At 40.9% G+C, this 18,397-nt stretch overlaps 1 protein-coding gene across 4 annotated transcripts in view; it reads right to left on the bottom strand.

Annotated features, from left to right (window-relative positions):
• DHRSX (dehydrogenase/reductase X-linked) overlaps nucleotides 1-18,397 on the bottom strand; it is a 163,508-nt gene that overhangs the window by 127,636 nt on the left and 17,475 nt on the right. The gene's annotated exons all lie outside the window — the stretch shown is intronic.

The raw sequence follows: 18,397 nt of genomic DNA, 5'->3' as shown, positions 1-18,397 counted from the left end.
TGCAGTGAGAATTGTTTGCAAGTATTTAAAAGTTAATTCCTATTACAGCGATATTCACGTATGTAGGTGTCCTAATGCATATAATTCAAGCTAAATAAAACATCACTGAGAGCTTTGTTAAAGAACTTCACTTTGGTTATAAGCAATGCTGCAATTTCCACCAAAAATATTTCTCGTAACAAACTCTAAGTAAAATACCTTCATTTTCTTCAAGAGTCAAACCTAGAAATTGAAGCTAGACCTGACAGTAATTACTTGGGTAAATTGTCCACTCTGGGTAGTACTTTTAATTGCCTGTTACTTTACCAGTCTTGGCATTTTTAGATTGTCTTCTTGGTCTGTTCTCTGTCAGTGAAGGAGGAAAAATAAAATAAAATAAAGGAGTGTTTGCAGATCTTGAAAATGCAGACAGGAAATAAAAGATTTTGAAGAGGATGTTCTTAGTGTGAAACAAGTTGTTGTCATCTCTATGTGAAGAGCCCTTGTGCTTCAGCGTGACCAGATACACTTGAAATTTGGCAAGGACATATAATCTCAATTCGTTTCAACCATGGAGTCAAAAATCACTGCCTGAATGATTTGCATTCATATGAAGGGGAAGCAGTATGTGCCCACTGTTCAGCATTTTAGACCACATGAAAATATGAACCCACTGCCTTGTACCAAAGGTGTGCTGAGAGGAAACAGGTCTCAACCAGGAACCGGGCAATACTCTGTGCAAGACGGCAGATAAACTGAAACAAACAGCTTTTTGAGGTTTAGTTAGCTCAAAAAGTTCAAGACTGTCAAAAATGAACTCTTGCAAAACAAATACCTCTTCATTCAGCTGAGTCCATGCTGTAAGAGATATTCTGAGGCCTCTCCTGAGGGGTGGAACAGCTTTAAATCCACACAAGGAGCACTGGCATTGCCTTGGTGTTAAAGCACAAAAGGCCATTTCTGGTCACATCAGATACATGTGTGAACTTTGCATGTGGCAACTACATATGTACTTGTAAAGAAAATGCCATCTAGAAGGCAAAAACATCAGCTAAAGTCCACTAAGTAATTTTATTTTAAAACTTAATTAATCCAATCATAAATGACATTGACAATTCTGCTGAAGTGGTAAAAGCTGCACAATTTGCTTCCTCCCCAGTGTCCTCCCTCCCCATTTGTCTTTCATCCCATTTCACCTGGGCACTTGGGCGTAGAAACCATGGAAAAAATGAAACAAAGTCATTTCAATTTTTGTTTATTTCTCTACAGCTGAAAAAAAACCATACTCTAACAAAAAGAATTCCTCAAGAGAAATTGCTTTCCTTTGGGCTGAGCATTCTCTCCTCCTCTTGTTTTCTCCCCTCTCACCACATTGCCAACCTGACATTTGGATTTCACATGTTGCATACAGGTGTTGCCACTCAATTCCGTTTCTGCACCCCTCTACCTACCTCTTGAATAAGAAGTGACATTTTAGTGCAAAATCAATTCGCTTAGAAGAAAATGAATGCAAGAAAATGATAAAAAGAAGTCAGGGCTGGGGAAGGGAAAATAACATGAAGGAAAAAGAAGAAGTCAGAAAAGCAAAGCGATAACAGGTATCATTGCAATGAAATAGTGCTTAGCAGAGAGCAGTGAAAGAAAATGCCCGGTCTTATCCTGTCCATGAGGGCTGTATAGAAAAGGAAAATTTTTGGTCCCAATGGCCACTCAAACCAAGTACATTAACAACCTGCAATGAAAAGAGCGACAGATGGACAGACTCAACTGCAGAAATGCACTCACTGAGATATTGTACTACAGAGAGTTTTAAAACAGGTCTGTTTGAACAGCTAGCTCCGAGGACCTAAGAAAGCATCCAGGTAGGGAGAAATGAATGCTGCAGACATATGGGAAATGGCCAGTATCTATTTTATTTACAACAGTATAGTACACAGCTTCCACATAGCATGGTTTTGAATAGACACAACGCATGTCACATCTCAGTATACTGGCTCACTTCAGCCACAGCAAGAAACACAAAAAGGAAAATATCTTCTTTTGGGGGGGGAGAGACAAAAAACAACCAACCAAAAAAACACCAACCCTCAGTTAATTCTTAGTTTTTATTTTTATTACTCTTAAATTAATTCTAAGCATCAGAAAAGGTGCACTGTTTCCAGCAAGATGGATGCCTTAACGTAAAATGAACCATCATGATTCTCACTGCTAATTCTTACATCAGTAAAAGTGGCAGGATCTAATCCAGGGTGGGTGTGTAACCCAGTGACAACCACAGTGAAAGACAGTTTACTGGTGTCCTGATCTCATTAGAACTCCACTTCTAGGTAGAGTTTATGAAACACCCACCTTTTTGGTGTGAAAACACCTCTCCCATGATGAAGCCCAACATCAAACTTTCAAAGCAGACCCGGGCTCAGCCTAGATTTCCAGCAGATACTGGTTTATTTGGTGCAAGAGGTTGAGTGGAGCATGGCTGGAGGCTGGGAGCTCCCAGGCAGGAGGCAGTGGGGACCCACCGGCTCTGCCACACTGGAGAGGCTCCCTCTGGCGCTTCTTGCACCTCATTCAAAACACCGCAGCTCCCTCTCTGCATCTGCTCCTGGTAAGTAGGTAGATACTGATCTTAGCTACAGAGGCACAGTGCCAGAGATCTCACTGTGGGACATGAGAACTGTACAGCCCTGGTGCTAATGAAATTCCCCTGACCAAGCACTAGCTGTTAATTTCTCATTATGTTCAAAGAAACCAGCCTGCAGCCCTTCAATGCTGCTTTATCACGCCAAAGTCTGAGAGAGGCTATTCCCAGGCTACAGGTTCTACCTGCATTCAAATGTATTTGGAAGAAATAAGCCTGTCTAGTTTGCAAATGGGTTAAGCTACAGCAGAAAAATAAGGCAGATTTATTCTATAATAAATATGTCTAGATATGAAGCTATTTTAAAATAATTCTTGCCCTTTTAAATATACTTCTACTTAATCTGAAATAGCTTCCATGTAAGACACATCTTAACACAAAGCCACTAAGAATTTAAGGCAATTCTGTAGTTTTTAAAAATACTGATTTTCCAGGGCTGTCAAGCTGCCTCTGCAACTGCCAAGACCACAGAGAAATAAAACAGGCTGCAGACCCGTATCAACAGCCACTTCCATATCAATGACCAGTTCCTGTTGGAAAAATCTCAACTCTGGGGTAGGGATGGGCATAAGTAAAGTAGCCAAATCAAAACAGAGGTGTTAAACTTTCTTCTTTGCAGAAATGCATGGAGTATGAACACAGGCAATGAAAACCTCAGAACTCCCCTTACAGTTGCTCGCTTTGGTATTCTGTGATCTATACAACACAGCTTGAGGCCAAAAGCAACAAAAAAAAAGAAGTATTAAAAGTTTATTAAAAGAAATTAAATTTGCATGTAATTTTTTACAAAGCTGCATCTCCTACCCTATAAATTGAACATCTGCATTGTGGAACATTATGAGTTGTGGAGATTAAAATATATCTTTATATTAGTCTCTTCATTAAACCCTCTTTTTAAGACATTAAAGGTGAAAGGCAGAATTGGATTATTTGAATCAGTCTCCAGTCCTTATCAGGCAAGAAAGATGGGCACCGCCAAAGGCATCTGAAGAGCTGGTCAGAGGGGCCACCCAAGAGGTGCCACCCTGGGACCTGCTAGCACCTCCTGAACTGGGCAGACGGTCCTGAGACTTTGGTGCTATTTGTGCTGAAGAGTCCTCAGCAGACAAATCCTAACAGTTATTTTTTTTTCCCTCCTCCTACAGCTGAATAATTTGCATGCAAATTTGATGCCCGAAGGGAAAAAAAAAAAAAAAAAAGAAGAAAGAGAAAAATATATAAAAAAATATATAAATATTAAGTTTGATGATAGAATAACAAGAGCTAAGTTTGAAGCTGTTCCTGTATAGCAACACTGAGTGAGAAAAAGAGGGCAAATTGTAATTGTCAGTCCTCATTGAGTGCCACAGGACAAGGCACAACTGAGCTCTTCTAGTTAGCTAAAGAATTCACATAGCTCTGTCTACCACTGAATTACTGAATCATTTTTCCTACCCCAAAATACTCTTGGGTTTTTTTTCCCTGATTTATAGTGTGGTAATACTGAGATTATAGATAATAAGATCCCTTTCAAAGCAGACTTACAAAAGTAATTCATTTGCTACTCGGAGAGGCAATCAGTAGACCACTGGAGGATCCACACAGCTTTCAGAAATAGCCTTTTGTGTTAGCCTTAAAGCAACATCTCCATAAATGTCTGTTTTGGCAGAGACCAAGCAAACAAGGTCCAGACTCAAAAAGTTACTCCAGGACTATCCTAACAGAAGACAATTTCAGGCACTCAAGTCCTGAGGAATAAACCAGGCAATCTTTCTATTTGTTTTCTTTACTTCACCAGCAGAAAGGTTATATGTCCTAAGCCTGTGCAGATGATCTTTCAAATGCAAACGGTCTATCCAAATTTGCACACCAAAACCTTTTTTGCCTCTGCTGCTTCCTACCATGTTCCTAAGGAACATCGATATGCAATCAAGACTGAAGGCCTTTAAGTCTGGAAAACAGGTAGGTGGTAACCAGCCTGACTTGTCCTTCTATGAAAAGGTATCCTGCTGGTTTCAACAGCTGAGGTCATCAGACCTTCTGCTGCCGAACAACTATCATGCACACATGCAGATCCAGTGGCACATGACAAGCTCCAACGTACCTTAACTCAATGGATGCATTGTGTAAGGGAGATTCATTTTGTCAGGGACAGCACCTGTTTCCAAGCACAACTGGAATTCTGCACCAGCCAGGCAATAAGCCTCCTGTTTTTTGTCTTACTTTACTTCTGCAGAAGTGAAAATCAGTAATCATGAGGAAACAGAGGTACTGGAGACAGGCTGTCCCTGGAGTTACTCATGGGAAGTGAAAGGTGTTGAAGAACCAGAACAGCAGGAGAAACAAACCATGGAAATGTGTCCCTTACCCTACAAATGCACAGGATCTCAAGGTGCTATTAATGGAACAGCAGCAGCCAGAAGGCTGTAAGAATTTCAGTAGCCAAGGGAAGACCTAATTTAAGAAGCCTCCCACACAGCCACCAATAGGGAAGATGGATTGTTAATAACCGCTCACTAAACCACAGCAAACCCCTGGCACCCCTAAGACCAAGTTTCTTGTTCAACCACTGCACGAGGAGCACACAGGTCCTAAAATGCTGTGTGGCAATGAGCCAACAAACAGTAACTTGCACTTACCAATGATGGAAATTCACAGAATTGCTATGAAATACCTATGAGATTCATAGCTCCATCCCCTGTATTTCAGGATGGGATTTATCCCAGTTATCCAACAGGGGAACGTATGCACAGCCCTGCCCTTTGAAGCAGATGCTTCCACAATACAGCAGAGCTCTCGCACACACACAGCAGGCAGTCCCTGGACTAGTGGCAGCAGGTTGTCTGGGCTGCCTGGACACCTGAGAGCTCAACCAGTGCCGTAACTCAAGCTAAGGCACCACATACCCAGCAAGCCTGGACAAATGGCCAGGTGTAGCAAGGCAGCAAATGACACAAAAGCAGGGGAGTCAGCACCTACGCCAACCAGAAAAGCAGCGTGCTCACCCAGCTGAGGAGCTAATGTGCATCCCCATCACTTCTCGACCTCATCAACAAGGGAACAAGTGGTATCTCTTCAGGGTCAGCTGCAAACATCTGCTGAGCCAGACTAATGAAGTTTTCTTTTACTTGCCAGTGAAAATAACTAAAATAAACCCTACCTCAATTTAATCCTGCTGTAAGTTTATAACATTTGTTTAGCTTTTTGACAAGCATGTCAGCTTGCTTAGAAAGATGAAGTGGTAACATTTGCAGGCAAGATGACAAGCCCTTCACAGAAGCCAGAGATACAATTTCCCAAAACTGATTCCAGGACTCATCCCCAGAGATCTCATTTAACACATGGGAAAGCTGTGCCACATAGGATTAATAAACAGAATAGCTCCTCCTCCCCTTATTTTCCATCTCATGAACACATCGGGGAGCCTTTGAAGGAATTACATAACAACAACCATTATGAGAGTTCAATATCACAAGCTTGGAGCCCCAGTATCCACAGCAAGACTTAACTATAGAAAAAGGAATCCACATTTTATAAAAGATGCAAGCTAAACTGGTGTGGTAGTAAGAAGAAAGTTATGATACCATCATTACAGTACTGAAAGAAACTTTTTTGGGGGGGGGAGGAAGGAGAGGCCTAAAGAAAAATAACAATACCCTAAATAAGGCAGCTTTTTAGAGCAACATTTGTTGGCACTCGGAAATCAAAGTCCTTTGATAAGAGATCTCTCTAGCAACAATGGGAAGGGGGGTGGGAAGCTGCACTAAAAATTTCATTTGCATGACACACCTATCTGCATTTCTTCTAGTGATTCTTGGAAAGACAGGTAAATACAGATAAAAGAAGTGTGTGTGGAAGGCAGGGTGTGGGAAGGGAAGCAGAAGTGAGTGTTAAACTCTCAAAGACACAGGAAGAAGTTTGTTTGGTCAAGAAGAAGTCATTTTAGAATGCTTCAAACCCCTTTCCCCTGCCTTCACCTTCCCCCCTACTTGCAAGTATTTAGCTGACATCTTCAAACAATTTACTATCAATTAATAATAATCACAAATCTCTGCATGGTCCATTTGTTGAGGACATTGCCACCTTGTCCTCAAGGCAAAAAAAGGTCCAGCAAGGAAACCTGCACAGACACCTTTGTCTCCTTCTACATACAGATGCAAATTAACCATTGGGGGGAGGGGGGGAGATGGTGTAAATCAAGGCACTGTAACCACAGATTGGTACAAAGGTAAGCTACAGCTATTGACAAAGTAATAAAAAAAAAACCACATTTTCTCTGCACTTGCATACATATTTTCAGTGCCGTTTTCTAAAGTGTGTGACTGGAGTTCTTGAAAGTTAGGAAGTCCTGCCTTGCTTACGAGAGCCAAGGGAAGTTGAATTTTCACACATCTTTCAACTGGAGCCTGAGTGCTTTGGGTTTATTTGTCAAACAGGATCCTCAGTAAAAACCTGGATTTTGTGATGCTGCTAGACTTGGCAGAAGGGCTGCACAGAGAAAAAGATGACAGAAACAATATAGATGGCAATTTTCCAAACTGATTTATGCTGTCTTCACTCTGACTACACAGACCTTCTGCATCAGGCTCACTGATCACACCAAAAGCAGCTGAATGTTGCCCCCACAAGAAGGAAGAGGCTGAGAATGGAGCAAACAGAAGAGGACGGTTAACCTGGGAAGTTTTCTTTCCATTTCTGAATTGGCTTTCTCTAAGATAATGGGAAACAAGGCTGCATTGAAAAAGAGTTTGATGAAGCATATATCAGAGCTTTTTACAATATAAGTTCAGGCTGATTTTCACAGATATTAGGAAACTTGATCCCAACAAATATGGAGCGGCCCTAGGGTGAAAGAAAGCAAAAGCAGAAGGGAGGGTGCAGTTCCTGAGTCCTAAATCTCACTTCTGGCCATGTTTGCCGTTCTCAGGTACTTTGTTCCTTTAGCCAAAACTCATCTAAAGGTAAGGGATTTGAATCTAATTGTTACGAATGCCAAATAGATAGATTGAACACACCATTATACAAATCAGACAGTTGGGAAATACCACAGTGCACTATTAAAATCTGCTAAAAATTCATCAGGAATCAGTGTTTGCCCACAATCTGCTCTGGGAGCAAAGTTCCCTAATGAATGTGTAGGAATAGGAGAGCACTCGAACCCTTGGAGGGGATGAAGCGGGAAGACAGAGAGGCAGAAAGAAGTAAGAGATGGAAAAGTTGCCTTAGATCTTCAAGTACAAATTTTATTAGTGAAATTACAACTCTCCAAGTTCCAAACAGGCATCAAGCAATTTCTGCCATCACAGGCTAGTCCTTACCTTAAACATCCTTGTTATTCCTGATTTGATCCAGTTTTTTTGCTGGAGAAACACTAGTCTCAAGGAACAAGAGTGTTTCAGCCAAAAGCTGATACCACATATTGACAAACTTGTGCAAGAGTATTTGGCACCAGACTACCCACTAGCCTTACATCACACATGGGATATTTTGCTCCACTAAGCAATCATTTTGCTTTGGGGACAGGTGCCAACTAGGGACTCGGATGAGGCCACGGAAGGCCACCTTCACTTGGAAGGGAGGGCTTCGCTGCCATACAGCATACTGTATAACAGTATGAGAGCTGTATGGCAGCAAAGCTCTCCCTTCCAAGTTATACATGTTACGTATGTTCCAAATGTTATACAGTATGAGAGGCATGTGGGACACCACCACCCTCTGAAAGCAGTAGCAGTTGAAGGGCATGGTGCTTGTTTGCCTCAGTCAAGGTGAGCAGTCCCAGCTTCACTCATAAAAGCACTTCTCAAAAATGTAACACAGGCATCTGTGCAATAAGGGCAGGACGGTTGTTGCAATGATATGAAGAAATCGCAGTAACTCCCTATATACTGGACAGCCACAGCCTGATTACTGGAATTGTTAAAAATACCAGGAGAAGAAACTCAACGCTAGCTCCAAGAAGAATGTATTCCCTACATATGCATATATTTAAAGGATTCATCTACCCATATGATTTCTTACATGGGAAAATACTATCACAAGAATAAAGAAAGACCTATTTCCATTCGCCGTGTATTTTCTGCCCTGCTTATCTTTCATTCCTTTTATACATTTACCTATTAAATGCTACTCTTTGGCTTTCTTCTCTTTCACTCCAGTCACAGTTAAGATAAGGAAGTCATATATAGGTGTATCTTTAAATCAAAAAAAGAAGCATCTGGTTATCTTTTGAACAGATTTACAGATACTTACTCCCATACTCCCTCCCTCTGGGCAAATGTAACTGTGTAATACCTCAGGCAATGCCATTTTATGTAAAACTTCCCAATGTTCCTCAAGTCATGTCACCTTGTAATTATACTTTTTTCCTGTTGTGAAATAAGAGATGAAAAAGAGGAGCTCATCCCAGGAGATTTAAATTGGGGTAATGGAAATAGCTCTGCATAGTCTAGTACCTGCAGAATGAATTTTCCCATCCTGCAGAAGTTAAGAGACATCAGACATTATTTTTTTTTCATTCTGTATCAAGGACTGAAGATTGTCCACTCTCCAAACTGGAAAGCTGCTCAATGGAAAAGGACCCAGGGTTGTTGGTCAACAGCCAGCTGAATATGAGCCAACTTGTGCCCACGTGGCCAAGGCGGCCAACAGCATCCTGGCCTGTATCAGCAGTAGTGTGTCCAACAGGAATAGGGCAGTGATCATTCCCCTGTACTGGGCACTGGTGAGGCAGTACTGTGAATCCTGTGTTCAGTTCTGGGCCCCTCGCTACAAGAGAGACATTGAGGTGTTGGAGTGTGTCCAAAGAAGGGCAGTGAAGCTGGTGAAGGGTCTGGAGAACAAATCTTATGAGGAACGGCTGAGGGAACTGGTGGGTTTAGCCTGGAGAAGAGAAGGCTCAGAGGGGACATTATCACTCTCTACAACTATCTGAAACAAGGTTGTAGTGAGGTGAGGGTTGGTCTCTTCTCCCAAGTAACAAGTGACAGGACAAGAGGAAATGGCCGCAAGTTGCTCCAAGGGAGGTTTCGATTGGGTATTAGGAAAAATCTTTTCACCAAAAGGATAGTCAAGCATTGGAACAGGCTGTCCAAGAAAGCAGTTGAGTCACCACCCCTGGAGGTATTTAAGAGAAGTGTAGATGATCTTAAAGGTCTTTTCCACTCTATGATTCTATGATTCATCAGCTCTTTCATATGCAGAAACTGAAGCAAAGAGTGATCTCTTTACTTCTGGTCAAACTGGAAACCCAAATAAAAAGCAAAATATGGCCACCTGCTTTTTAGCATCTCACCACAGGGCTGAAAAAGCCAACAGAAAACAATTCATACTTTGCACTATAAGCTCTACTTTTCAAAAGACCAAATGTTTTATTTTTCATTTTCAAGACGGTATCTACAGTATTAGCATATTCCTAGACAAAACAGGATATTGTACCACAACCCCAATATTATCTTTACAGTTTCTACTTTTACTGCTTGTAAATTTCAACACTTCTTATTCTGACCACATGCTATTAAAAGATTGAATTAATCATTCCATCACTCCCTTGCTCAGAGAGCAGATGGAGAGATACAGCCGGCCAATCAGAAAAGCCAATTCTTTAAATATTCCCTTACTATATTAGATTCAGAAGGAAGGGGAGGGAAGGAAAAAAAAAGTTGGCAAGATCATTAAGAGCAGTTTAAACTGCATCTCCTCTCCTCCCAGAGACACAGAATGTAATTTCCATATCCCAATCAAGATTAAGAGCATCCAGATGAAGGTCACATTCAGATCTTAATCTTCCAGCCGACAAAATGCTCTGCTGCCACTTAACAGACCCCTTTGCCTCCCGTGGCTTCAGCGTGACAGCATTTCCATCTAACATAAAGAAGCAAGCAGAAGTCATGAGTTGGTATACAGAACTCAAAAGGTATTTGAAAGTTTCTGGAGTACCTCACTTCAGAAAACAGTGTAATCACTTGTGAACTGAAGTGATTATTATTATATACAAAGCTCCAGTAATTAGAATCAGGAAGAGCGGTACAAGGTGATTAAAGATTATTGGGAAAAATTTAGTTAACAGGAAGCATAGCACATGAACCAATCGTTACTTAAAGCTACCCTGAGATACTTGCAATTAATTAAAATACAAAATGTTAAAAATCACATTTCCATATCATTAAAGTCTTCAGAGGCAACTAACGATCAGAAGCCATTACAGCATCGACATTAACGTGAGATAACCTTCAGGTGCTACTGGCTTAATAAAAAAGATGGAAAATGGCCTCAACGTAGAGGTAGCTGCCCAGCTTGGGGTGATGTCTGAGCTTGATGCCCCAGAGGCCCAGGGCTCTGAGCTGTTCAATGCTCCACTGCCTCATGCCACCTCACAGGGCCACAATCCAGCCTCCAGAAGCACAAATTCATGATGGAAGATAGTGTTAGGGGTAGTGTTAATTATTTCCTTTATAAAGATGGGAGTTCCACTAAAGCCCCCTGAGCCTCTGGATGGAACTATTTTCTGCACACAAAACTGCTTAAAAATCCATTCTAATTTGAAATGAGAAAGTACAGAGGGCATGAACATGTTCTGTCTTCAAGACAGCTACATTTGTTTTCTCAAGATGGAGTTTTATTCATTCTTCTCTTTGCTAACACTAGCAGGTCAGGGTTTTCAAATGGCAAATGAAAGTTCAAGTACAGAAAGGTCTCGACTATACTATACATAATTTCCTAACTCTCTTTAAGACAGTTCTTTTTTAGAAAAAGACTGATTTCTTTACAGGCCCCTCTTTCTGAACACATGCTGAAATGATCGCATCCACATTTTCTTTCAATTTTCGTCTTTCTTGTTCCTCATAAAACATGCACCAAAGTTTTCACAAGGAAGTCAGCTGCTTTGCAACAGAGGCAGCAAACTGTTCAGAAAGATTTTTTTTTTAAAGATTAGATGTTTTTATTCCTCAGTGAAATACTCATTTTTGAATGAAATTTATAGGCCATTAATCTAATGCAGATCCACAGGACTCAGGGAATTAGTTAACTTCAAAGAGCAGCTACTGTGCAAGCTTTATAATTGCTCTTCATCAAAATTATAAAAAAAAATTAATATGCAGAGTTACCACACAGATTAAAACCTCTCAAAGTGTGTCTCCATATGAGAGGCCACCATTCCATAGCATCATTATCTGCTATTAATATTTCAATTAGAGAGTATCACACGCCCCTCTGAAGAAATGCAACTAATCATAAAATGAGTCCCGTTACTGATAATGCTCCGGGACTATGACACAAACATCTTATTTTCATTCCTACATTTTGTACCTCTGATAAATAGTTTTCAAAAATTCTAAGGGAAAACCTCATTTCATACAGAAACATTTGTCTTTGTTGACTGAAACCTCCCAAACATCCTGCTTCTAAGCGGGGAGGCAAAAGCTGCAGGAACCGCACTGGTCCTTCTGCGTGGCCAGGCTATGACCTCACTTCCCAACTATTCGATCTCACCAGCAGTTCAAACAGGCTGATACATCACAATGCACCCTGTCAGTCCTTCTAACAACCTCAGACAGAAATACCAGCACTTTTCAGGCATCAGTGCTATCACAAAGACGTTTCATGCCTGCCTTCTGTTCCATTCAACCAGAGGATCTAGCTTAAATCACTGCATTGCCCTTTAACAGCCCATTTGGTGTGAAATATTCTTTTATAGCATGACTCCTTTTCCTTTCTTGGGAAAAAGACACTTTGTGTATTATGACATGTTTTACAGTCTCATTTTTACCACAACAAGATGATAATCAACTTCCAGTGCAGCTGATAGACCAGGAGGATGGACCTTGAGAAGCTGATGGATGGTAGTTACCTATCTACAGCATTCATATTACACCTCAATTAAACAGAAAAAAAGTTACACCTACGTTAGATTTCTGTTTGACGCTAAACAATTAAAATAAGTTGAATTAAGCTTTTTTGTTTGAGAAGCATAAAGGAATTTAGCAATTTAAACACATCAAGAGGAGGAAAAAAAAGCTTGAGGAATAAAAGCCAAAGAGCTTGTACTGGCTTGTTCAGCAGCTCTCTGCCGTTTCTGATATTTTTTTCTCTAGGGCTTTTTTCATGAGCACACGAGGCCTGCATTTCAAACACACACCTTATGCTGCATGTCAGCTTCTGGGTGGTTTGGAAGATGCAACCCCCAAATGCAGTTGCAGCTCCAGACTACAGCCTTACGTCTCCATTAGCCCTCTGTAACACACCGTCTGATATGCCAGCACACTCACGCTTGTTGGTCATGTAGCGGGGCTTTGCCGCCAGTTAGGACCCCTCTGGGAAGAAATGGTGCTGACACAGAAGGTAAAAGGAGTGCAGCTCCCTGCAGGGTGACCAAAGGAAGCCCCTCCTATCTCTGTAAGCCGTATCAGCAGGTACTAGAGTCCTTACCTCAGCATTTATTTTATTGCATTTGAAGCTTTGCCAATTTCCATACAAAAAAAATCCATCAGTGCTGAGGGTTACAACACCTTCATTTTGGCCACAGTACTGCCGCCCTCCCAAGGCACGCTAAGACATCTAACGTGGCTGTGTCCTGATGTAGTGTGACCAGTGCTGCAGTACCAGCCAAAGCTCACATGGTGCTCCAGACACAGCTACTGGCATTCCCTATTTCACCTGGGGAAACAGAAAAACAGTGTTGTAGTGAATAAGCTCCTGCAAGGGTTGCCCTGCTGATGTATGTGGCATCTTTACAAGGGAGTGCTTTGCCCAGCACTGCATTACACCAGCAAAAACAGCCTGGTTCAGGTTTAGCCTGGAGAAGACAGGTGTTCACATAAAAAAGCAGTAGTTACAGCCAAACCTGAGGCAGACAGAAGCAATGTCAATATGAAAAGGGACACCCAGAACAACTCGCCAAGACCACACCACCTACAATCTTGTGATGGCAGTGACATTTCTCCAGGGAGCATAGGCATTTTGCCAGCCCTGCACTTTCTGGATCCTTTTCCTGTTCCACACACCATGACAAAGAGGTCTCAGCATCTCCCCAACCACCACCACCAAAGCCAGAGAAAAACCTTGCAAACCCACTTTGACACAGTGCAATTGGAAGTAACAGACCATGCCTGCAGAGATGTTGCCAGCAGAACAGCCACGTCGGCCATGTGGTGGTCATGGTGGCTCCTGTGGCTCCCAGCATCAGTCCACATCACTACAGTCCTCAGCAAAACCATGTGCCAGCTGTCAGATGATGCACATTTGTAAAGATGACTTTGTCCTTTGCAGCAGAGAGTAGCAGCTTGGAAGAATTTGAACTGAATAAACTGGAACTCATTGCAGAATTACAATGAACTTCTGTATACGTATATAGGTATGCACATGCTTTTTCTTTTAAGGAAGGAAAAGAATACTTCAAAAATTGGATTGGAAGGCTGGGAAAAAATATGGCTTCCACTTGGCCTCACTAGAATATTTCATGATTAGTTTTAATGAATAATTATTGAGAAAAATATGTTTCTTTACATGACTAAAAATGGAGGTGGGAGAGATCGATAGAAGATATGCTACCCTTAGTAGTACAATCCCCAATAAATGTCATTAAATTAGTGCATAAACAAATAAGACCATATGCCACTCTAGCATAACTCTAACAAACATGCTCAACCTGAAATCCAAGCTATAGTGTTGCCCACCTATTCTGTTGTTCTATATGATCTTCCCTGTATCTTCAAATATCCCTTTCGTACTTGCCATGCTGGATCATTACATGTAATGAATTTAAAAGATCAGCTACAAAAGTGAACACATGAGAACCTACAGGAGGAATAAAGTTACGTGCCTACAACCAAGTGCAAAGAACTCTGCTAGTCACTTTTAATCGCAGTGTCTACAGCTCTTGAAACTTCCTTCTGACTCAGGTTAGTTGCTCTTTAAATATCTGTACCTTATAATTAGGAAATACAGCATCATCAAGAGAACATGGCTTTTGCATTTCTTGACCTTTTTCCTACTAATTTCCAACAGACTATTTAATGTTAAAATTGTATGCTATGTAATGCAGCAATTCCAGTTATGAATGCACAAGTAAGACTGGGATATAGGTGGTGGCATTAATTAGCATGAAAGCACTCCAGCAAGCAGATTAGATTATATCTGTATTCACACTGGATGGCTTTATTCATTAACAAGTTGTTATTTTGAAAAAAATACATCCAAGAAGTTCTTGTGCATCTGCTGTAAGAAGCATTTCATTTCAAAAACATTTCATAGCACAAACACTTCATTTCCAGTTAACCAGGTTATATCCAGCTGACAAAAAGCCAGCACTTACTGCTCTGCAGGCACTCTGTTCACTGGGATGCGGTCAGTAGATAACTCAAAAACTCATCTCTTCACTGTCTCAGTCCTGATTTGCAGAAAGTGTAGTGTCAGTGATGTTTTATTTAGAAAATTGTTTTCACTTGGTGTAACACACAGACTGCTGCATACTTTATAAGCCATTTGAAATAGTTATCACTGAACCTTTTTTTAAGAACAAGGTCTGACGCCAACTCATTTGAAACTTCCTTAAATTGACACGTTTGTTGAAATAGTGTTATATAGAACTATCTGTTTCTGTTTTAAAAATAACCTGCCTAGGGCAGAGAGCATCTTCTGGGTTGGCTCTTTAAGGCATTTGGCATATGGGCTCTAGCATCAGTTGTTTTGGTATAAATTGTTAACACACAGCATCACCCTCTTCCCGCTACAGCACACCGTGCCCAGGAAGCCAGAGGTGGCAATCAAACCCTTGCCTGCAGCACAGAAGATTAAAAACTTAATCCCAAATTCATTGAACACTCACAAGGCTCATTAACTTCAAATCCCTGGTTTGTGCATGTGAGAAACGCCGGTGTAAAATATGAGGTCAGGAGGTGACTGAGCTTTGCTTTTGTGTGGTGTGACTTCGTTTTCTCATGCTGGTGAAGCTAATGTCACAGAGGATAACCCAGCACAGAGCTTACAGGACATGAGTATTTCCTCACAGTAGGAGAGTGTTTAGTTACATCACCACAGTACCAATGTGCCAAGAAGACAAAAAAAAAAAAGGTTTTAACAGTTCCCTCAAGGTCCTCCTTTAGAAACAAGTTCCATGCATTTTTTAGGTCCAACTTTCCTTTTTTGTTTTCTTCAGGCTAATTTAAAATATTGAGCAATGTTAACAATCATGGTTATACATTTACATTCCCTCAGATGGAGAAATGTTCATGTCTCAGAAAGCAGACTCTGGCAGAAAAGTTACGCTACAAAAAGCAGGAGCGTATCAGTGCAAAGCATTCACACTCAGCCTTACAGAACTCAGAGGGTGTTTTGGGTAGGATGGGGTATGTAGTTTTCTTTACCCAATGAATTAGCTGTGAAGCATCAAACCTCTCCTAGCAGAGCACAGATACTGTGCATGGAAAGCAAATGTAATAATTTTATTACAAAACTATGGCACTTTCTTTTCCCTTAAAAGCAACCCTGACATGAAGCAAAATGTCACTGCTTTTTTGGTTATTTGCTTTGGGAATAGTAGCTGTCAAATATTTTCTTTCCTTGCTGGCAATAACCCTATTTAAACCTTCCCATAATCCACCACATCTGCAGCTTTAATGCAGTCATTCATACTCTATGATAAAGCCACAAACCCAAAATCATTGCATCTGTAATGACATCTGTAATTTAGAAACTGCAAGGATGGGAAGCTTGAAACTGGCAGGCAACAGTTTCTGAAAACACCAAGATAGGGCTCTGTGTGTGTAGATATATAATTATGACATTTTCATGTTGTAATTATACCATTATACCCTTACACCATTAACTGCCCAAATCTTGAATCTTGCCCTGTCTGCAAGGCACAACACATAATGACACAGTTTATCAAAATACTTCATAAGACTCTATTTGTTCAGTACACTAAAAGCTTTACCGTAACTGAGTTGAATCAAGATTATACGTAAGTGCCCGTGTAACTTCAACACTACTCCAGCACTGAGCAAGGGAGGCCCTGTGTAAAGCATTTGTGGTGGAACGGTATCTGCATGGTCTAAGCAAACTGACATATTATGACTTGACTACAAAAATATCTCTAAAAATAACATCACGGGGTCCATGAACACTTCCTCCTGCCTTCCGGCCTTGCAAAACTTTTTGAGGCTGGTTTAGCATTCACATCTAAGCCAAATAAAACTTCTAGTTGTGCAACTTGTCCCACACAAGGAAGACTCATGGTAGAGTCCACACGAGTTCCTGCATGACTTAAGACCTCCACTTACCCCAATGCCCGGCAGTAAAGCTCTGCGTTCCTCGGCTTAACTTCTACAATCTCCAGTGCCTTCAGCGTGACTGAGTGGAACTTGGATAAACAATTCTTTTTACGATGTAAAGGAACAATTACATTTTATAGCTCATTTTCTTGAGTTGCAGTGTCTAATGCTAACAGAGTTTGATCCATCACCTAAACAAGCAGATGCTACTCCAAACAGCCCCCAAAAAGCAGACACTGACTGACTGCAGAAGTTCCTAATTGCACAACCAGCTAGCTCTTGGGATGAAGTGTCACATTTATTGGCATAGGAATGACATGGAAGCAAAGGCCATCTGTCCAGCTTTAGACCCAGATGCCCTACCAGCACAAGCAGCCCATCACCCATCTCTGAAATCCATCAGTGTTTCAGCTACATGAGCATGAAGCAAACACCCACTCTTCCACTTATAATATTGGACTTAGGAAATTTGCCATCTTTGTTCTACATTAACAAGGAGCAAAAGTTCCTGGTTTTCAAGGAAGGACCAAGCAACAGAAATGCTCATTCACATCTGCTGAAACTCCTAATTTTAAGCTTCTTAAGATTAAATCATGTAAACTGAAACATGTTCTCAAGTAAAATAATGATTAAATAGAAGGGTTCTTCTTTCATTTGTATGCTGAAGAAAATACCACAGGTCCAGAGCGTACAGCTATAATGCAGCTAACAGGGCAAAAATGGAGTGCTTACACTTAAGGCTTTTATTCTCAGAATTTTAACTAAAAAAAAAAAAAAAAAAATTATTTACATTTCATGTTCTCCCTTATTTTGGAAAAACACAGTTGCACGTGCCTCCCTCAGCAACGGAGTAGTTAAGGCTTCCAGTTTATGAGTCAGGGGGGGAATATTTCTTTTACTTCTGAAGCCCACCTATGCTTGGAACCTGAAGTGTTTGAATAGCTCGTTTGAGACAGAATGATCCTATGAACACTAACCTTTGAAGCACAATGGAAGAGAAAATGGATACATGGAAAATGAAAACTTGTGGTTTGTATTTAAAAAAGCATTGCAGACACAGCCCACCTCAAAACGTCGTTATTTAAGATACTTAAGAGAGATACACTTGTGATGCTGGCATTTCTAGTAGTTATGAAGGCAGAGCATGCAAAATGGATAGCTTTCAGAGATTAAATCCCTAAATCTGTATGTGGTCATCTAGCTCAAGGAGCTAGTGCAAAAGGTCTGAAGGCTCTTTTTTAGGCCACATTTTGTATCAATTTAATCTTATCCGAAAAATAAATATAAAATGAATGAATCATTCTGTAGTCTCGGTGTTTGCAAACTTATCACCCAGGTGGTCAACCAGCCAAGGGAATAAGTGGTATCCCAGGAAAAGCCCTAGCCTATTCCCTTCCTTCAGGCATCTGTAGACCAGAAAGCAGCCTCAGCAACACTAAAACACTGGGGAAACACTGTGGAGAAATATGTTTTCCGTCTGCAGACGCCAGCAACTTTCCAAAGCAGCCTAGAGAAAGGGTAGAAGTACAGCCAA

Source organism: Neopsephotus bourkii, unplaced genomic scaffold (assembly GCF_033783945.1).
Source record: "Neopsephotus bourkii isolate Nb327-2 ecotype Australia unplaced genomic scaffold, CSIRO-AGI_Nbou_v1 NB_1346, whole genome shotgun sequence".
Classification (NCBI taxonomy): Eukaryota; Metazoa; Chordata; class Aves; order Psittaciformes; family Psittacidae; genus Neopsephotus; species Neopsephotus bourkii.
Note: the sequence above shows the minus strand (reverse complement) of the source record. Positions and strands in the feature narration are given on the sequence as shown.